Below are 10,202 nucleotides of genomic sequence, written 5' to 3'. Positions count from 1 at the left end.
TAACCAACAACAACCACCACCAAATAGTTTTCAGTTGCTTTCAAGATGATTTGTTTGAATGAATTTAGCTATTATTTTTATTTTATTGTGGTAAGAAGAGTTAAAACACAAGATCTACTCTCTTAAAAGATATTTAAGTACACAACACAATATTATCAACTATAGGCACAACGTTGTACAACAGATCTCTGGAACTTATTCATCTTGCATAACTGAAACTTTATACCCATTATTAATGATTCCCCATTTTACCCTCCTCCCAATCCCTGCAACCATCATTCTACTGTATGCTTCTACGAGTCTCACTATTTGAGATACCTCATATAAGTGTAGTCGTGCAGTATTTGCCCTTTTGGGGCTGGCATCTTTCACTTAGCATAATGTCCTCAAGGTTCATCCATGCTGTAGTATATAACAAGGATTTCCTCTTTTCTCTGACTAATATTCCTTTGTATGTATATACCACATTTTCTTTATTCATTCATCAACGTTTAGGTTGTTTCCACATCTTAGCTATTGTGAATAGTGGTGTAACGAACATGGGAGTGCAGGTATGTCTTCAACATACTGGTTTCAATTCTTTTGGAAAAATATGCAGAAGTGGGCTTGCTGAAACTTTTCTTTTTTTTTTTTTTTCTTTTTTGAGATGGAGTCTCGCTCTGTTGCCCAGGCTGGAGTACAGTGGCAGGATCTTGGCTCACTGCAAGCTACGCCTCCCGGGTCCATGCCATTCTCCTGCCTTAGCCTCCCAAGTAGCTGGGACTACAGGCGCCCGCCACCATGCCAGGCTAATTTTTTTGTATTTTTAGTAGAGATGGGGTTTCACCGTGTTAGCCAGGATGGTCTCGATCTCCTGACCTTGTGATCCACCCACCTCGGCCTCCCAAAATGTTGGGATTACAGGCATGAGCCACGGCGCCTGGCCTAAAAACTTTTATTTTAACTTCAGGAGTACATGTGCAGGTTTGTCACGTAGGTAAACGTGTATCTGTCATGGAGGTTTGTTGTACAGATTATTTCGTCACCCAGGTATTAAGCCTAGTACCCATTAGTTATTTTTCCTGATCCTCTCCCTCCTCCCACCCTCCACCTTCCAACAGGCCCTAGTATGTGTTATTTCCCTCTATGTGTCCATGTGTTTGTTCTCATCATTTAGCTCCCACTTATAAGTTAGGACACACAGTATTTGATTTTCTGTTCCTCTTGTCAAGGGGAATGTTAACCTTCTTTCCTTTCATACAATACTCTATTTTAATTTTTTGAAGAAAGTCCATACTGTTTTCCATAATGACTGTGCTAATTGCCATTCCCTCTAATGGTGACCAGGGTTTCCTTTTCTCCCTGCCAGCACTTGTCATCTTGTATCTTTTTGATGATAGCCATCCGAACACTTTCGAGGTGATATCTCGTCATGGATTTGATTTGCATTTTCTTTATCATTGGTGACATTGAGCATCTTTTTATATATTGATTGGCCATTTGTATGTCTTCTTTGGAGAAATGTCTATTCAAGTCCCTAGCTCATTTTTAAAATGACTTATTAGGTTTTTTGCTGAGTTGTAGGAGTTTCTTATATATTTTGGATATTAACCACTTATCAGATATATGGTTTGTAAGTATTTTCTCCCATTATGTAGGTTACCTTTGCACCCTGTTGATCATTTCCTTTGCTGTGCAGAAGCCATTTATTTATTTATTTATTTATTTATTTATTTAGAGACAGAGTCTCACTCTGTTTCCCAGGCTGGAGTGCCGTGGCAGAATCTCAGCACACTGCAACCTCCGCCTCCCAGATTCAAGCAATTCTCCTGCCTCAGACGCCCCAGTAGCTGGGATTACAGGTGTGCACCACCACACCCAGCTAATTTTTGTATTTTTAGTAGAGACAGGGTTTCACCTTGTTGGCCATGATGGTTTTGAACTTCTGACCTCAAATGATCCACCTGCCTTGGCCTCCCAAAGTGCTGGGTTTACAGACGTGAGCCACAGCTCCCCGCCTGCAGCAGCTTTTTGGTTTGATGTAGTCCCACTTGCCTATTTTTGCTTTTGTTGCCTGTGCTTATGGTGTCATATCCATTAAATCATTGCCAAGACCAATGTCATGATGCTTTTTCCTGTTTTCTTCTAGGAGTTTTATAGTTTCAGGTCTTACACTTAAGTCTTTAATCCATTTTGAGTTGATTTTTGTGTAAGATGTAAGGTAAAGGTTCCATTTTATTTATTTGCATGTGGATATCCAGTTTTCCCAACACCATTTGTTGAACAGATTATCCTTTCCCCATTGTATATTCTTGGCACCCTTGCTGAAGATGAGTTGACCATATATGGGTGGATTTATTTCTGGCTCTGTGTTCTGCTCAGTTGGTCTGTGTGTCTGTCTATATGCCTGCACCATATTGTTTTAACTACTGTAGATTTGTGATATATTTTGAAATCAGGAAGTGTGGTGCCTGCTGCTTTGTTTCTTTCTCAAGATTGTTTTGGCTACTTGAGGTCTTTTTGGTTTCATATGGATTTTATAACTGTTTTTCTATTTCAGTAAAAAAAGGATTTAGCTATTCTTAATGCAACTGTTTTTAATAGATAAGATTTATTTTTCACGTGTGTTTGAGATCAGGAAGGAAGAAATGAAGCACATACCCTTTCAGGAACTAGCATAAATCAGCCTTGGAATGAAATTCTAATATGCCAGCTATTTTCAACCCAAATGACGATCAACAGTTGGTAAAAGTTCAGACTTTTCAGGGTTGCAATTGACTGATAATAAACTTGAGCGTAAGCCAAAGGGGAAATTTTTCATCAGGACACGAAGACTTCTTCCAGAATACATGGGGAGGCCAGGACGTGGGCGATTAAAGGCAGCAGCTTGAATGCTACTCCCCAGTCTCTCTGTCTGCTAGCTGACTTTACTGACATCTGCAGTCCCTGTGCTGGTAAACAGGCCACCAACAATTCTAAGTTTTACATGTTACTGTTAGGAAAATAAAAATAACATAAACTAATGTGTTTCACAAAATTGTAGGATGAGGCCACCAGAGGCCGGGGGGTAGGATCTTGTCATAACATGACTGTTCTCGGGCAGCATAGGAATGGAGAAGGGAGAAGCAGTTTTCAGAAGAAGGGATGTTAAATCCACAAAATAATAGGTTTCCACAAAAGAGTAAAACAAAACAAAACAAAACAAAGCCCTACCTCAATTCAATGTCTTTGATTGTAAATTTTCTCACATGTGAAATGGTAATATGTACTAAGAATTATTGTAGGGATCAAATATTATATAAAACACAAAGAGGATGTATTTAAATGGTAGCTGTTATTGAATTATATCAACCATATTATATGTCTTTATCACTAGGGTTTTACTTCTAGTAATAGTAGTTTTATACGAGCGCATGCATAGGATATGTTTTTCATATTATTATTAAATTAGAATGAATGACTTCATATTAGAATATTAACAGACTTTAAAAGCCACCATTAGAAAAAGAGGGAACTAAGTTAAAATATAATTGCAGAACTGCATTTCAAAAGATTAGCTAGAAATGGGTCCCATTAAAGATTATGTGCCATAATATAGTGGTTTAGCTGCATCAGAGAGAAGAGCTGAAATGTAGAATGTAGTGAAATTGAGAAGATTGAAGAAAAGGGGAACTGGAAGTTATAAAGCAGAAACAGAAAATAAAATAATTAGGAACTGCCCAAAAGAAGTAGTATTTTGATCCCATATCAAGGATTGTTGAATGACATCATCCGTTAAGGCCTAAGAACACTGAGAGTAAGAAAGTAGTGATTTGGCGAGAAGGCTTTTGAAGAGTAATGATGGGAGGAAAAGGTGAGAGATTAAGTCATCTATCTGCCCATATTATTGCAGTGAGTCAGAAACAAAGTCCAGACTAAAGAGATCCCTGTGTCCAGCCAGGTAGTCAATCCTCCACAGACAACAAACAGCCTTGGAAATTAACCAAATGACTAGACTAGCAGCAAAAAAAGTGAGATGTTGCAGCCTAAAGTAAGATGCCTGCAGATGGATAACTGTGAAGGAGATTGGGGATTGTTCGTGTTTGCACAATGGCCTTTCGAGTATCTCAACTCCTGAAGGAGTGACCAGCCCCTCCACACCTGTGGGTATTTCTCATCAGGTGGGACGAGAGACTGAGAAAAGAAATAAGACACGTAGACAAAGTATAGAGAAAGAACAGTGGGCTCAGGAGACCAGTGCTCAGCATACGGAGGACCTGCACCGGCACCGGTCTCTGAGTTCCCTCAGTATTTACTGATTACTATTTTCACTATCTCAGCAAGGGGAATGCGGCAGGAGAACAGGGTGATAGTGGGGAGAAGGTCAGCAAGAAAACATGTGAGCAAAGGAATCTGTGTCACAAATAAGTTCAAGGGAAGGTACTATGCCTGGATGTGCACGTAGGCCAGATTTATGCTTTTCTCCACCCAAACATTTTAGTATAGTAAAGAATAACAGAGCAGCATTGCCGTCAGCTTTTCTCACCTCCAGCCACAGGGCAGTTTTCTCCTATCTCAGAATAGAACGAATGTACAACTGGGTTTTATACCGAAACATTCCGTTCCCAGGGGCATGCAGGAGACAGAGGCCTTCCTCTTATCTCAACCGCAAGAGGCCTTCCTCTTGTACTAATCCTCCTCAGCACAGACCCTTCACGGGTGTTGGGCTGGGGGATGGTCAGGTCTTTCCCATCCCACGAGGCCATATCTCAGGTTATCACATGGGGAGAAACCTTGGACAATACCCGGCTTTCCAGGGCAGAGGTCCCTGCAGCTTTCCGCAGTGCATTGTGCCCCCGTTTTATAGAGACTGGAGAATGGCGGTGAATTTTACCAAGCATACTGCCTGTAAACATTTTGTTAACAAGGCACATCCTGCACAGCCCTAGATCCTTATAGCTTGATTCCATACAACACATGTTTTTGTGAGCTCAAGGTTGGGGCAAAGTTACAGATTAACAGCATCTCAGGGCAAAGCAATTGTTCAGGGTGCAGGTCAAAATGGAGTTTCTTATGTCTTCCTTTTCTACATAGACACAATAACAGTCTGATCTCTCTTTCTTTTCCCTACAACTCCCTTCAGGCTTACTCTAAAATATGCCATGACTAACATCTAGCCAGTAGGTCATAATGAAATGCCATTTAACATCCCTCACTGCCTGCATCAAAGGGAAAAGTACTGCCAGGTCCAGAACCGTTGGTGTGTCTGTCATTAAGCAGTGGTGACGCATGGGCACGTGACATCAGCCTCTTCCCTGACGGCAGAGAAATGAAGTGTAAAGAGCCTCATTCCTTAGTGCCTTAGAATAGATCTAAAGGAGAAAAGTCTGCCAGCTATGTGCAGTGACAGAAGAGGATCTAAATAAGGACAGCAGAAGAGAAAACTGCAAGCTAGCCAGTGTTTAGTTATCAGTGGTGCCTCCTAACCTCACCTTGGTGGGACCTGCCAGCCTGCTCCTCCTCTCTGCCAGCCTACCCCCTCCTATCCACCCTCCTTCCTTCTTTTAACAAACTCTGAACAACAGATTTAGTTGTGTACTCAGTATTTTTTATATAGCTTGAAGAGCCTTTGTCATATTTTATTCTAGCTTTTAATGTCTGTTTTCCACCCTAAATGCAAATGCCTCCAAGTTCCACCATGCATCTCACCCATCTTCCTCCAGAGCGCCAGGCAGACATACACCTGGCCCTCCTGGGAGGTGCCCAAAAGAAAATTGAATAAAGGAGCTTCTATTTCCACCTAGTTACAAATTAGGGATTCGTCACCACTAAAATGCTGCTGACAGCATCCGAAGATGTGGCACCCACCAGGCAATGAAAGTTGAATGGTAAAACCTCAGGAAAAGGAGGAGGTGCTGAAAGGATTCCTGGGTCGCCTCTAAAAGCCCACAGCCAGCTCAGCAGTGCCAGTGCTGTAGCAGCTCAAGGTGGGGAGCAAGCTGGAGGGATGGGGCCGGGATAGGGTGAGGCAAGTAGGGGACTCCTGGGGACACAAAAGTTAAGGGGTGCCAAAAAAAAAAAAAACTCAGTCATGATAAATAATATTATAATGCAATCTGTTATAAAATAAAAATTTATGCAAAAATCCGTACTGAAAAAAAAAGTCAAAGTTTTAAGTAAATACTCTGTGTCCGTGACTTTTCCTTTTGCCTCAGGCCCCATTCTGCTTTCTGCATGTGTTGGCTAATAGAATGGAAACAAAAGGACCCTGGATTGGGTGCCCCAAGTACTGGACGCCTGGCTGGAAGCATGGGGTCATTCTCCTCATCTCTAAGATGAAGGACGTGGGAGTAACTATCAGAATCACTGCAGGAGACAGACGGTGTCTCAAATTGGGTAATTTGAGGAGTTGAATAAAAGGACTGTTTACAAAGTTGTGGGCAGTATGCAGGAAAAATGCAAGGAAGCATGCAGTGTCCCAGGACCAAGAGCAGAGAGGAGCTGTCACTCAGCCTCCTGGGCACAGAACAGGGAGGAGGGCACAGACAGGAACAGGAGGGGCAAAGGAAGACATCCAGCCCTGGGAGCTATCAGGTCTTTAAGGTCCTGCCATGGTTTTAAAACTTGTCTGCAAATTCTTTGACACTCTTCTCACAAAAAGGTAGATACTAATTCTCTTTCCATGTGACCTCTTAGGCTAAGTTAGTAAAAAAGCAAAATGCCTTCAGCCAGGAGTTTTCCCTCTCTCGTGCAATATGTGCCTTTGGTACCCTGAGCCACCATGAAAGAAGGCCAGCTACCAGGAAACCACTATGCTGGAGAGGTCACACGGAGAGACCACATACAGGGAGATGCCCCGGGGCCCTAGCTGTTTCAGTCCTCAAATGTTTAATCATCACAGTCTGGGTACCAGATGAGTAAAGAAGCCCTAGAGGTGACCTGGTTCCAGCCACCATCTGACTGCACCATCAAGAGAGAACTCAAGACAGAACCACCCCGCTGAGTACTTCCCAATATCTAACCCACAGGAACCACAAGAAATAATAAATGGCTGTTGTTTTAAGCCACTAAGTTTTGGAGTGATGCATTATTCAGGAATAGATAACTAATACAGGCCCTTTTCATTTCTAATTTTCTACGTTCTCTGGGGCTCTGAACTGGGGAGTCCCCAAGTGCTCCAGCTGTATGACAACCTTTGTCTGTGAAACCCTTGAGCTGAATCACCATCTGTGAGGCATAGCCTTGGGCCCAGATAGCTATTTCTACACCGAATCCACATCTGTAAAAACAAGCTGACTGGTGCCAAGCTCAACTTGTGGGGGCATAAGAAGTGGCTGAAGAGCTGATACTAAACACCCCAATGTCTCAGCCCCGAGCCCAGCACACTCTCACCAGCTGGTGAAAGATCAATAAACCCTGCTCCCTTTTCAATGCTGACATTTTAACATTTCTAATCATGACTATTGTGCAAACAAACAAGGTTCCTCTAAGTCATTTAGGGAAAGATAGTCATTTAATATTAAAGAAATTAGAGTTTTTTTGCTTTTTTTTTTTTTTGGCCAATATAATAGCTATACTGGGCTGGGTATGGTGGCTCATGCCTATAATCCCAGCACTTTGGGAGGCCGAGGCAGGTGGATCACATGAGTTCAGGAGTTCGAGACCAGACTGGCCAACATGGTGAAACCCCGTCTCTACTAAAAATACAAAAATTAGCCAGGCATGGTGACAGGCGCCTATAGTTCCAGCAACTCGGGAGGCTGAGGCAGGAGAATTGCTTGAACCCGGGAGGCAGAGGTGGCAGTGAGCAAAGATCGCACCACTGCACTCCAGCCTAGGCAACAAAGCAAGACTCTGTCTAAAAAATAATAATAATAAAATAATAATAGTTATATGGTAGGTCCCATTCATGTTTTTAAACATCATGCTATAAAACTCACCAGAACACTGAATACCTTTAGAGTTAAAAAGTAAACATCCAGAACCAACTGCAGGTGCTCTCAATGGCCAAAATTGGAACAATTTGAGCAACAAAATAAAGTAATATTGGATTATAAAGCAGTGAATAAAATAAATTTCTATAAATCCACACTAATATAAATAAATGATTGAAAAATTAATAAATGGAGAGAAGAGACAAGTCTCCTGCCCAGAAGAATCCCAAATAATTTATCTTGATTCTCTGCCATCAACGGGGGGGGGCATAACTCTGCGCTCCTTAAAAGTGCACTTCACATAGTGACTTCCCTCCAAAGAGGATAGCATGAGAAGGGGGAAGGGAGGGGTGGAGTGGGTGGGGAGTAAGTCTGTAGTGGAGAAGCCTGACAGATGCCATCTCCATCTCAGTCAACATCAACAGTGATTAATCACATTGGTAGTATCTACCCTTGTGTACTAGTCTGTTCTCACGCTGCTAGTAAGTACATACCCAAGACTGGGTCATTTATAAAGAAAAAGAGGTTTAATGGACTCATAGTTTTACATGGCTGGGGAGGCCTCACAATCATGGCAGAAGGTGAAGTGGGGAGCAAAGGCACCTCTTACTTGGCGGCAGGCAAGAGAGCATGTGTAGGGGAACCGCCCTTTATAAAACCGTCAGATCTCATGAGACTTATTCACTATGGCAAGAACAGCATGGGAAAAAACTCACCCCATGATTCAATGACCTCCCACCGGGTCCCTCCCAGGGCATGTGGGGATTATGGGAGCGACAATTCAAGATGAGATTTGGGTGGGGACACAGCCAAACCATATCACCTTGACGTTGTAAAAGGAAAACAAAATCTTGGGACCCCAATTCACTATGCCAAAAGGAAAAAAATTAAGCTGAAAGTTGAGTCATGCAAGAAACGGTCTTTCCTTTTGTTCTTGCATGTACAGCCTGCAGAACCATGAGCCAATTAAACCTCTTTTCTTTACAAATTACCCACTCTCAGATATTTCTTTATAGCAATGCAAGAACTGTATTAGTCAGGGTTCTCCAGAAAACCCTGGAGAATGGACTAATACACACCGATAACCCAATCTAATCATGAGTAAAACAGACAAATTCCAACAGAGGGGCATCCTGACCAGTACTTCTCAAAATTGTCAAGATCATCAAAAACAAGAAAAGTCTGAGCAACCGTCCCAGTCAAGGGGAACCTAAGGAGGCATCACCAGCAAATGTGATGGAGTATCTTAGGTGGGATCCTGGATCAGAAAAAGAACATTTGGTAAAAACTAAAGAAATCTGAATAAACTATGGCTTTAGTTAATATTATTACATAGAGATTGGTTCATGAGGCTGGGCATGGTGGCTCATGCCTGTAATCCCAGCACGTTGGGAGGCTGAGGTGGGTGGATCACTTGAGGTCAGGAGTTCAAGACCAGCCTGGCCAACGTGGTGAAATCCTTTCTCTACTAAAAATAGAAAAATTAGTCAGGCGTGGTGGCAGGCACCTGTAATCCCAGCTACTCAGGAGGCTGAGGCAGGAGAATCACTTGAACCCAGAAGGTGGAGGTTGCAATCAGTTGAGATCGTGCCACTGCACTCCAGCCTGGGTGACAGAGCAAGGCTCCATCTAAAAAAAATTTAAAAAAATAAAAAAATTGCCACTTAATTCCATTCATCTATAGTTATTCCCTGCATTTTCCTCAGTCTCCTTTGCTCCGGCTCCCACCACCTCCACCAGACTGCAAAAACTTCTCTCAGTTAGGTTACTCCTAATTTTTACATCTACTGATCACTCTCTTTGTTCCTTGACTTCTCTGCATTTTTTGACAGTTGCTCTTTTTCCTCTTTTTGGAATTTATTCCTTTGGTTTCAGGTAAACTTGATTTTTTTTTTTTTTTTTTTTTTTTTTTTTTTTTTAAGATGGAGTCTTTCTTTGTTGCCAGGCTAGAGTGCAGTAGTGTGATCTGGGCTCACTGCAACCTCCGCCTTTTGGGCTCAAGTGATTCTCCTGCCTCAGCCTCTGGAGTAGCTGGGACTACAGATGTATGCCACCACGCCCAGCTAATTTTTGTATTTTTAGTAGAGACAGGGTTTCACCATGTTCGTCAGGATGGTCTCAATCTCATGACCTTGTGATCCGCCCACCTCAGCCTCCCAAAGTGCTGGCATTACAGGCGTGAGCCACTGCGCCTGGCCCCGTAAACCTGATTTTTTAAAGGAGTCAGACATGTGCCAATTTTAAAAACATTGAGCAAATGAATTAGGCCGGGCGTGGCGGCTCGCGCCTGTAATCCCAGCACTTTGGGAG

The 10,202-nt window shown here is 42.5% G+C and overlaps 1 pseudogene; it reads right to left on the bottom strand.

Moving 5' to 3' along the window:
• Positions 1–1,177: 1,177 nt before the first annotated feature.
• Positions 1,178–1,245, bottom strand: LOC111544535 (annotated as a pseudogene).
• Positions 1,246–10,202: the final 8,957 nt, after the last annotated feature.

The sequence above is a fragment of the Piliocolobus tephrosceles genome, chromosome 4 (genome assembly GCF_002776525.5).
Source record: "Piliocolobus tephrosceles isolate RC106 chromosome 4, ASM277652v3, whole genome shotgun sequence".
Taxonomy (NCBI): Eukaryota; Metazoa; Chordata; class Mammalia; order Primates; family Cercopithecidae; genus Piliocolobus; species Piliocolobus tephrosceles.
The sequence above is the reverse complement of the archived record's forward strand: the minus strand, read 5'-3'. Positions and strand labels throughout refer to the sequence as shown.